Source organism: Gymnoscopelus braueri (genome assembly GCF_963280865.1).
Source record: "Gymnoscopelus braueri genome assembly, chromosome: 19".
Lineage (NCBI taxonomy): Eukaryota > Metazoa > Chordata > Actinopteri > Myctophiformes > Myctophidae > Gymnoscopelus > Gymnoscopelus braueri.
This window is the reverse complement of record NC_137621.1, coordinates 18223497-18231993: the sequence shown is the minus strand read 5'-3', so window position 1 is coordinate 18231993 and position 8497 is coordinate 18223497.

Genomic DNA, 8497 nt, shown 5'->3' with positions numbered 1-8497 from the left:
TGTGAGTGTGCGTGCAAAGTTTCACATCAATTGGGAGCTGCAATTCATGATTTGTGGCATTTTGTGCAAAACGAGCCACCCTGCAAAGTTTGGAAGGCAATCATAGCCAATTGGAATGGAATATGAGAAATCTGACAGATACGTCTTGATCACATGACTACAGAGATAATGTGTAGTTGAAAAAACTGTGTTTTTCAAAGGAATGTGCGTGCGAAGTTTCACGCCAATTGGACGCTGCGTTCATGATTTAAGGCATTCTTTCAAAACAGGCTATTTCTGCAAACTTTGGATGCCAATCTTAGCCAATCAGGATGGAATATGAAAAATCGGACAGATGTCTTGATCACATGACTATAGAGATCATGTGTAGCGATTTGACAAAATCTGTAGGAGTAATATAAATGTTTTTGGGGCAGAGGTTCTGCTTTGGCCTCCAGGGAGTGTGCGTGCAGAGTTTCACGCCGGTCCACGCACGCGCGCGCACACGCACGCACGCACGCACGCACGCACGCACGCACGCACGCACGCACGCACGCACGCACGCACGCACGCACGCACGCACACACACACACACACACACACACACACACACACACACACACACACACACACACACACACACACACACACACACACACACACACACACACACACACACAGACACAGACACAGACACAGACACACAGACATATGGATGGACAGGGGCGAAAACATAACAGACAAAAAGCAATCAATCTCTGTTGAGGCTAGTTCTTTATCTGTTTTATAATCTTGAGTGCAGGGCAGGCTGAAGTAGTTATACACAACTAAATTCTTTAATTGTAATTGTACATTGTAAAACAATATTCTTTCTACACTTACATCAAAAGTGCCATACAATGTATGTTTTGATATTGACTTACAGTAGATGCTTAAGCTCACGTCAACCAGCAGTAAAAGCACACCCAGCAGCCCCAGACACACTGATGTCAATTTGTAATGTTTCAACTCAGGTCTGGGCACAGACACGGACACTGGACACAGAGAGGTCATGGATTAGCAAAAACATCAGAAAACCGATTCAATCCTCAAAATGTCAAAATAGTGAACGCATTGATTACTGTGTATGTCAATGACTTGAGGTTTTGGTGACCAGTTCAAAAGCTATATAGGCTAATCATTCTGGTATCCAGCAGCTAAAATGGGAGTACTTTTAACTAACTAATTTAAACAAAACAAAACTGATTCTTACAATATGCAGTAATATAATCATATTAAATTGTAGTCTCATATATATATTTCACTTTCAAACATCGGGTCATTTTAACGTCTATTAGGCTGTTGGGAGCACCCCAGACAGTTTTTAAGTTGCTTGATTCAGTATTTAGATATTTACAATTTACAATTTAGGCATTTAGCAGATGCTCTTAATCCAGAGGAAGCAAGGACAACACAAGGTAATACATCAAATGAATAGAAATAGTAATAATCTAATAATAAACAAATACATAAGTAAACCAAGAATCTAATAATAAACTAATACATAAGTAAACCAAGAACCTATCATCAGCCTGTATATTAAAACTATACACTCTATAGTTTCAATGTACATGCTGATGATAGGTTCTTGGTTTACTTATGTATGATATTTGATATTCTTTTTTTTTTTTCACTTACATTTTATTAAGTTTCCAAAAACAAAACATATAAAACAAAAGGACAAACAAACAATAGACATCACACATGTTGCCAAACATCATCTTATATAATAATAAAATAAAATAGAATAGAAGGAGGGTACAGGTGCTGTTCAATGTTAATAAATGATAGTACATGAAAACTGAAAAAAATGTTCTTCAAAAGGTTTTAGCTCGTTCAATTATGATATTTGATATTCGACATTCATTTTATGAGACACGCCCCCTTCCTATACAAACCCATTGTAACTTCAATCACACGTCCTTGGTTCTGGTGACTCATACTGCCCTCCTTATACGTGAAGGGGCCATGTTTTTTCGATTACTTTTTCATTAAAAAACATATTATGATTTTTTTTTTACATTTTCCCAAAACATGAAAATACACAGCCTCTCACGCATTAGAACAATATCAGTCACCAGAACCAAGGACGGGTGTTTTCGATGAATCTATCATGATTAAAATGGTGTTTGAAGTTTCAATGTGTTTGTATAGGAAGGGGGTGTGTCTGATAAAATGAATATGAAATATCTAAATACCGAATCAAGCAACTTAAAAACTGTCTGGGGTGCTCACAAAAGCCTGAGTAGACGTTAAAATGATCCCAAACGTGAAATATCCCTTTAAATGATTAATTTCCAAAATAATTGATGGAACAAAAAATACAAAAATATTTTATGCTCACTATACCTTGAAGGTCATCTTCAGTACCAGAGAAGAAATGATCATCTGTGCTGTCCTGAGCAAACAACTTGTAAGAGCCATCGAAACCACAGTCTGAGGTCCCCGTGTTCTCCATTATGACTGGCAAGATCACAGCAATAGTGAAGAGTTCCGACATAACACGTCCATATGCGTTCTGTGTGTGTTGAGAGTTTTGGGTAGGAGATTTAGGTTGGCTGGCAGAGATTTTCCAGAGCCTCCCCACAACATAACAATAGGATACATACAGCAGGTTAAACATCAGCAAAGTTTTCCCCTTAACCATTTCAATCCTTGGCCCTCTCATCTTTTACCTTTGCTGATAATAGCATATCTACAAGTTTGAATGTTTACCCATGTTCTTCATATGTTTGCCTATTATGACATGCCCAGAATAGGGATGCTAGGGTTCATGTGGTTAAACAATCAAGCCTAATATGCGACCTGATCATCTGGAGAGATACAGTGTTGTACTTTACAAAACATTCCAGACCAAAATGTTGCTCTGCTAAAATGTGCTTGTGTTTTTGAAATGCAGGTTGAATTCTCTTAAAGAACCTGCTATACCCCTTTATGATTCTTTAGATGTTCTCTACTTGTTCTTCAGCTTATTTGAGTTTAGTTGGGGGGGAAAAAAAAAAACGATTTTAAAGTACTTTGTATATCCTGAGGAAAATGTTAATTAATGCGGTGGTTCTCAACCATTTGCCCCTAAGTCCCCCCTATTTTAAGGAAATATTCCAGGGCCACCAAAGGAGACGTGTGTCATAATTGCAACTCCATCTGTACACTTTCCAAATCTCTACACATTTTATTAAGCACCATTTTCCCACCTGCTCTTCTATACTATCTATGATGGCCAGGTCAGCTCCATGTGTTCTACAGTGTGCCCTGGCCTCACGCCATGATCTCTGATCATTGTGCTTGAGAAAAGGGAAGTAGTAACACTTTGAGTTCAGATAAGTCCACCCTGTCATGCAGCGTTTACAGCTTTCATCTGCTTTTCACAAATGGCAACAATTACCACGTTAATTTGCTGATGATTGATTCGTCCTCTAGGAGCCACGCTGTAAAAATATGACAAGAAATTAATGTCAAGTGGCGACTGGGTGGCAGAGAGATAAATCATTCACCCCGAGGTTTAGGCCAGGATTCACTTACTGGCAGTAGTGTCTTCAGCTTGGCCAAACACACAAACAAATACAATGGACCCTTTATTCGTTTTCACAGCAGGGTACCCAAGCGAAAACCCTGACCCCAAATGTTGTGATTGACTGAGACGCATGGAGGAAGTGTTTGTGTGTTAACCTATTCTGTCCACCTCAGCTAAAAAAAATAACACCTGTCCGACACATTTAGCTGAATTGAAGTTTTCTTCCTTCTTGTGCATCCAGATTGGAGATCTTCAGAGCAGCTAAACTGCTGCCCAAAGGTCTGAAGATGCTTTCCCAGAACATGTGGACACCCAGCAGCTTCTCAAACAACTGCGACAGCACTTTGCTCTGCTGTGATTCCTCTACCAAAACACCTGACCAGCAATGGCTATAGTGTGAATCATCTTGGTGTTTACAATGACACCAAAGCCACAGCGCTGACATTACACAGCAGTGGACAGCATTATATTACATACTGAAGGCAATCAGAATCTCGAAGGTTTGGCACAGTAATGATGAATGTAAAAATGTATTAACCACTTAAGCCATATGTACTTTATCATACGACAAATAGCAAAAACAACCGAGCTACGAGCTCAGAATGCTTTGCATTGCAACGCGTTGTGAGCTTGTAGATCTGCTATTTTACCTATTTCTGAAACATTTTGGACAACGTTTGAAAAATAGGGACGCCAGGTTGAAAGTGGTTAAACAAACAAAGACAATAACACCTCATGCTGAAGGTTTATGGACTTCCAGTAGAGACGGTAATTAGGTACATGATATACTCAGAATGAAAACATTGGCAATGACTGCCTGGTGTGACTCAGGCACTTTGATGTTAGTTTATGATCTATTATTATTATTAGACTTGGCTTTATTTATAGGTTTATGTATTTGTCTCTTTACAGAATTGTATAATCGTGATGTACAAAGTAAATTGCCAATATTGAATGGATATATTTCTACTAGTGAACTTAATGACGATGTTTAATGCATTCCATGTCAGATGTCTTGGGGGTATTCCAGCTAAAGCTGGCATGACAATAAAAATGAAAAATCAAGCCATGAGATTTTCTACAGTTGTGAAGAGACAGTTTATTCTTCCGTCCGACAGGCCAAAAGCGCGGTGGTAAAAGAAACAGAGTTCAGCTCCTCGATCTCGGCAGCATTTCACAAATCCATTTCAGTGGATATCCACATGGGGCATCGTTCCAGGAATGGAAGGGGTTGTCTCGAGGATAGACGGCTGCACAGTCTTCATTTCTTTCGTCATTGGGCTCACCCTCGTTCCAGTACCTGCACAGTAAAATTCTCCGTGTTCATTTAACTCTGAGAGTGTAAACATGTGTCCATTATGGGTCAGTTCTTACACTTGAATGAACACTTAAACCTTTTTTTCTTCACTTCTCACTAGTTATTTAACACTTATTTTAACAAACAAAAAATATTAATCACTTTCCCCCCCCCCTTTTAATCATCAAAGGAGTATGATCATGAAGCTTAGATCTGACTGTAAGTGCAAGAGCAATAATGTGTTTCAAGGACTTGTCATTGCATTCTAAACATGAATAGTCCTCTGAGAGTGTACAATAAAGGTAGCCTGGTATGGCCAGACTAATATCACTACTAGGTAGATATTAGTCTGGAATCTCTGTGTGGAACCTGCATTTCCGAGGGGCAAATAAAAAAATGCCCCTGGTGATAAACCCGCCCCATATTTGCATACTGGGCCCTGATTGGTCCCTCACAACTTCAGAGGGAGAGAAATCAAATCACTATTGACAGGGGCCACACCTAATTTGCAGAGGGGATTTTTTTGTTTGTTGCAATGGCAGATTCGTCTGGAACCAGGCTACAATAAAGGGTCCATTTGGTTCTGTTTATGCACCCACAGAGTTAAATGAACACTCAAGATTTGACAGTGTAAAGTACAGAATATAAGCCTTACGCCTCAGCCAAACTTGTCCCATCTCGCCACTTCCAATGTCCTTCCTCTTCGTCATCTTTGAGTCCAATCCAGAAGCCGTTGCGGGAAATGAATCTCGACCCATCATGATTGTCATTGAGCAGCTTACTCACTGATAACTGATTAAAAAAAATACAGAAAGAATTATGTTTTTGTTGCTCCTTAAAGTCTTACACTAAGGGATGCCAGCCCCGGTTAACTCTCAGAGAAATAAGATAAAGTACACTTTAGTCCTGTAGTGCATTAGTTCGCAACGTGGGGTCGAGGAACCCCCAGTGGTCCTTCTGGGAGGGGGTACTGAGTTCCAGGGAGAACCCTGGACCCCACAGGATCCATTTGGTTCCCTTTGTACACTCAGTTATATGAACACATAGTAGATTGGTGTCTCAGAGATTAAAAAACAAGCAAATGTGGGCCTAATGCATATCAAACTGGGGGTCCTTGAAATTAAAAAGGTCAAGAATCAAGAAGGTTTATTTGTCACCACGCATACAGGTACAAGAAGTGAAATGCAATTTTGTGAGACAGGACGTATAGACACAGATTCACTGCTGTGGTGTGTCGTTCTGATAGTTCTGTTGAATGTAGTGTTTTATTTTTATCTACCTGCTTCTCCCTGCTATTCAGAATGGCCAGGTCAGCTCCTTGTCTCCTGCATTGAGTTCTGGCGTCTTGCCAGGACCTCTGGTTCACGGAGTCAGACAGTGGTAAGAAGTAACACATGGTGTTCAGAAGCATCCATCCTGGTAAGCAGTGTTTGCAGCCGTCCTCTGTTATAAAATGAAATGGAAAACTTCAGTGTGATATCATTGCATTTGTGGTGGAAAGTCACTAAGTACATTTATTCAAGTGCTACACTTGAGTACAATTTTAAGGTACTTAACTTGAACTTCTACATTTTCTTTATACTTCTACCAGGGATCCCCAAACTGTGGTGCATGCTGCCTCTAGGGGGTGTGTGACATTAATAGTGTAATGGTGGTGCTGGTGTTATAATTACAAATATTATCAACACATATGCATTTCTCTGAACTCTGACCTATGATCTCATTTTACTGCACCACGGAGAGATCTCACTTCGTAATCACCTACACAACTCAATGTACATTTCTCTGAACTTTGACCTTTCACCAAACAAATTCTTCAGTTGGTCAGTTCACTTTTTCATATTCTATCAGTGGTAAACATATGGTAGCAATTTATTACACCAAATTGGCGAAATCTCACGTCGTAATCACCTAAACACAACTCAACACATGTGCATTACAAGCTGTCATGCATGGTTGTAAAGTTCTCACCAATTAGAGGGAGGTTGGCCCGTATTGCTGCATTTGCTCCCTGAACCTTTTCGATCTGGGTATTGTAGTCTCTGGTCCTTCTCTTCTGGTGCTCCATATCCCAATGTATGATGTCCCGTTGATTGATCTGTCTTGTCAACATTGTCTTGGCCTCATCTCGGCTCTGCATTGCAATCATGTAAGAGTCTTGGAGCTGCGACAGTTCATTTCTGATGTAGGACACATCATTAAGACGAAGGTATCTGTCTCTCGCTTTGCTGTCTGTCAGTGATGAAGACAAATACTGTATAGTCATTGTATTTAAGGAAATCATGAACTCAATCATCATAATCATGGTAACAAAATGAAGGTTATCATTTAGCCTATTCATCTGACTGGATTGATGTCTTTGAGGTACTCAAAGATTTCATTAGAGTGCATTTGAATGCTTGAGAAATTGCTTTTCACTCAGCTATGGATCATTATAGCTCAACAATTCTGATATCTGTGTTACAGTATCAATCTTTTATCAGAATAGAAACTAGAAAAGTGTGCTCCTCGGAGCACAGGTCTCCGCCAGGCCGGGTTGCCTACCCAGGGACCGCAAACTTTGGTCATAGCCACTTGGAATGGGATCTGAAAAATCAAACTTATACATCATCACATGACCCAAGAGATAATGTGTACCGGTTTGTGTGAGTTTTGGACTAAAGCATATTAGAAAATGTGTGTTTTGAAAACAATGTAATCTGGAAGTGGCTGGGGCCTAGTTGGAGAGTGGGAAAAATATTTTTATTGTATGAGCTACAGTTCAAGAGTAATTGGCCAAAACGTTAAGTTGGCTGTGACTGTGCGTGCAAAGTTTCACAGTAATCGGGAGCTGCATTCTTAATTTGTGGAATTTTGTGCAAAACGAGCCACACCTGAAAGGTTTGGAAGGCAATCATTGCCAATTGGAATGGAATATGAGAAATCAGACAGATAAGTCTTGATCACATGACTACAGAGATAAGGTGTACAGATTTGCGTGATGTTTGGCCAAAATATGTAAGAGTAATATAAAAAAAGGTGTTAAATCGGCCTCCTGGTGGCACTATAATAGGCCGATGTAAAACATTTAGGGCAGAGGTTCTGCTCTGTCCTCCAGGGAGTGTGTGCACAATTTCATCTGTTTACTGTATCTGTGTGTGTGTGTCCGTCACAGACAAACAGACAGACAGACAGACAGACAGACAGACAGACAGACACACACACACACACACACACACACACACACACACACACACACACACACACACACAGGGACGGACAGACGGTTGGACAGAGGCAAACTCTTATACTCTTGAGTGTGGGCTGAAGTAGTTATACACAACTAAATGCCTTAATTGTAATTGTTCATTGTAAAATAATATTCTAGTTTTCATGGACTTTCTATACTTCCATCAAAGGTGCCATACACTGTATGTTTTGACATGGACTTACAGTAGATGCTTAAGCTCACGTCAACCAGCAGTAAAAGCACACCCAGCAGCCCCAGACACACCGATGTCAATTTGTAATGTTTCAACTCAGGTCTGGGCAGACACGGACACTGGACACAGAGAGGTCAAGGATTAGCGAAAACATCAGAAAAACTAAATGTCAAAATAGTAAATATAATAATAATATGCGGTAATATAATCATATTACATTACATCGTAGTGTCATATTTGTATTAA